This window comes from Hakea prostrata, chromosome 3, assembly GCF_041222555.1.
Source record: "Hakea prostrata isolate BN-2017 chromosome 3, UWA_Hpros_2, whole genome shotgun sequence".
NCBI classification, from domain to species: Eukaryota; Viridiplantae; Streptophyta; class Magnoliopsida; order Proteales; family Proteaceae; genus Hakea; species Hakea prostrata.
In genome coordinates this window covers 3,431,575-3,434,994 of record NC_142602.1, presented here as the reverse complement: position 1 = coordinate 3,434,994, position 3,420 = coordinate 3,431,575, and the positions used below count along the sequence as shown (strand labels likewise).

Sequence of the window (3,420 nt, the reverse complement as noted above, 5' to 3'; positions counted from 1 at the left end):
TTCATTATCTATCTTTCCTATATCTACTATTACTATTTGAAAAATATTCAAAACATATATTTTTTTTATTTAGTTCATTTGGTAAAAAAAAAGTTTAGAATAAAGAGATATTCTTATGGTTTATGAGGGGTTCTTATTAAATTTTTTTTCGTATATCCATTCATATATAATTCATCTTCAAATCCTCACATCCCAAAAAAGAAAAAAGAAATAAAATTCATCTACAAGAATCCGGATCATCACCCTAGAGTGCTCCCCGACGGGTTTTCCACCACAAAAATGGTGGGCCCCACCACTGAAAATGTTAAAAAAAAAAAAAAACCCTCCCATCACCACCCTGGGACTCCTGTTTTTAGGTCAGTTTGAGTAGGATCATCCAATTTGCCTTTTATGACACTAAGCATTAGCATTTTCATTACTTTTTTTGTTTTTTTATTTTTATTTTTATCAAATTCTGCAGGAGTTGCATCGATACCTTAGCTTATTTATTGTTTTTGAAGAAATAAATCATAGGGTTCGATTCTCTAATCATCTTAAATTAAGATCATTACTGTGCAACTCTTAGATCTGTATCCATAGAACATTAATTAAGGCTTCAAATTAATGTAATCAAGAAAAAGAGAAAATGGAAACCTGATTACAGATTATGAGGTTCATAATTAAATGTAGTCAATTTGGTCTCCCCTTCACATACTTAAATACACACCTCGTGGATTGAATGCGAGAGTATAAATTTCCAAGACTCTTGAACTGCTACTGTGATTGTAAGCACGATATATAAACAAGTCATCCCAAACATTATTTAACCATATATAAATCTCCTAATCAATTTCTCCCATTAATAGAAGGTAGCTGTATATTTCTGGTTTAAAATTAAAAACAATGGTAGTGTTTGGAATTACATCTCTAAACATAACAACTTATTTTGTAGGGGTGGAGGATGTGTCGTGTGAATATCTTCTATTGTTTTTGTTGAGACCTCAAAAGTTGTTGACAACGATAGTTTGTGGGTTCCAGAAATTGAGATTGGCCAATTTTGATTCCAAAATCTTGATTTCTATATATGTTTTTCTGAGTAAGTCGTGAAGCAGTTTTTTTTATATTTGTTTTGATTATAAACGTACACTTGGAATAAATTAAAGTTACAGTTACACAGGAAAGGTGATTCAAGACCCTTAATGCTATAGACCAATAATAGCTCATGACATTATTCCAGCAGAGAAAATGTCTTCTATGGGAAGTAATTCATCCCATGAGAGGACAGACTCCAGATCATGATCAACCCAACATTGCAGAGAATCTTCATGGAAGAGTGGGAGTTCAGCTACAGAATGATTAAGTGAGTCCTCCAAAGAAAATGAATTGGAATTAGAGCCAGGTAGAAGTTCTTGTTTTGATGGTGCAAAATCAAAATCGAACTCAATATTTTTCTCTCTTGATGAACTGCTTGAATGTGAATGTGAATGTGAAACTGATGATTCATGTTCATCACTCTTTTTGAGATGTAATGGTTTGTGGGTTGAAGGATCTAAACCAAGGTGCTTCATCTTCTTCTTGATTCGAGTGTTCCAGTGGTTCTTGATTTCATTATCTGTGCGGCCAGGTAGATGTGCTGCAATTTTTGACCACCTGCAAAAGTATATATATTATTCTTATGAAGTTGTGAGTTTCTGAAACACACAGAGAATGAGAAAATCAAAATTAATATAGCTTTTAATATGTTGCATGTAAGGACCTGTTACCCAGACGTGCATGAAGTTGGATAATTTGATCCTCTTCCATCTCTGAGAATTCCCCCCTCTTAAGATCTGGCCTTAGATAGTTGATCCATCTGAGTCTGCAACTCTTCCCACATCTCATTAAACCTTCACCATCAAACAAAATCACATCAAATTTGTTCAGAGCAAGAAAAAAAAGAGAGAGAGGGAATTAGATCATAACATATATATAAACAAATATATACCTGCAAGCTTGGGAACAAGTCTCCAGCAAAGAATGCCATTGTTGAGGATGAAGGTCATTAGCTTCTGATCTTCATCAACAGTCCAAGGCCCTCTCTTCAACCCAACCTTCTCACAGCAAGGTTTTCTTCCCATCTTACAGTTATTCAGTGAATGGCAGAGAGGAATGGAGAAATTGAAGGATGCATATGGAGTTCTTTGCAGACAAAGAAGCTTTTATAATTGAAGCAATGATGATCTGCCAGTTCATCATCCACAAAGAAGAGTGAGTAGTGTTATTTATAAGGGACAAACGATATTGAATGAAAAGGTATCAAAGTTCATAACTATATATATAAGCATTGATGTTTTTGTGATCTTTAAATACTAAAAAATATATTTGTTTTGTGATCATAAGAGAGCACACTCCGATTCTGATCATTATCACAAACATGAGAAAGCTATAAACAAAAGAGGAAGAAATAGACGTGGGTCGTTCTCACTGAGTTCTATATTTGGTGCCAAAACCATCTTATTGGGTTTTAAGGTATATAAAGCAAAAATGACAAAAGTTCAAAAATCAATTCTTTCTCTCCTTCTATGGTATCTAAGTAAACTTTGTTCTAGTAATAGAAATTAGAATTACACACAATCAATTTCAATACTATGTTTAGTATTTTATGTTTTTTGGTTGGTAGAAAACTTGTCTAGCATTTCATCATCGCATAAGTGAATTGAATCGAATCCAAATAACCATTAAGAAGTCAAGTGTTGGTAGTCTCAAGACCTAGAGATTTTAATCATATGGATCTAAGGTGGCAGGCATTAAGAAACACTTCTTTTTTTTGTTGGGGGGACCAGGGGGAGGATCTGACGTTTATAAGGAACATTCGCACAAGTGAATTGACTCCAAATAACCCTTAAGAAGTCTAGGGTTTGCAATCTTGAGACCTGGAGATTTTAATCATATGGGTCCAAATTTTTTTTTTGGATCTAAGGTTTAAAAAGAACAACGTAAGCACTCTTCGATTACATCTTCAGGAAAATTTTTACATAACTAATATAGGCATGGTGTTTATATATATATAAAAAAAAAAAAAAATATATATATATATATATATATATATATATATATATATATATATATATATATATATATATATATATATATATATATATATATTATATATATATATATAAGAGATGTATATTATTACATATGCCATTAGCAATAGTCGAACTCACAACGTCTTCACTATGAAAACTCTGCATTGGCAGTACCTTGATAAGTTTTCTCATAAGATTTTGTTATGAATTTGTAAAAGGTATTGTTTCTTCTTAATCAACACCAGGCGTGTGCAAAGGGGGGGGGAAAAAAGGGTGGGAAAAAATACAAGGTCCCATGTATAGGGGGTGAGGGAGAGGAGGGTTTTGTGGAAAAGGATAGGGGGGTCTCACTTTTACTCCCAACTTTCCCAAG

At 33.1% G+C, this 3,420-nt stretch overlaps 1 pseudogene; it reads right to left on the bottom strand.

Moving 5' to 3' along the window:
• Positions 1–1,199: 1,199 nt before the first annotated feature.
• On the bottom strand, positions 1,200–2,096 carry LOC149020074 (transcription factor MYB20 pseudogene; annotated as a pseudogene).
• Between the last annotated feature and the right edge of the window lie 1,324 nt (positions 2,097–3,420).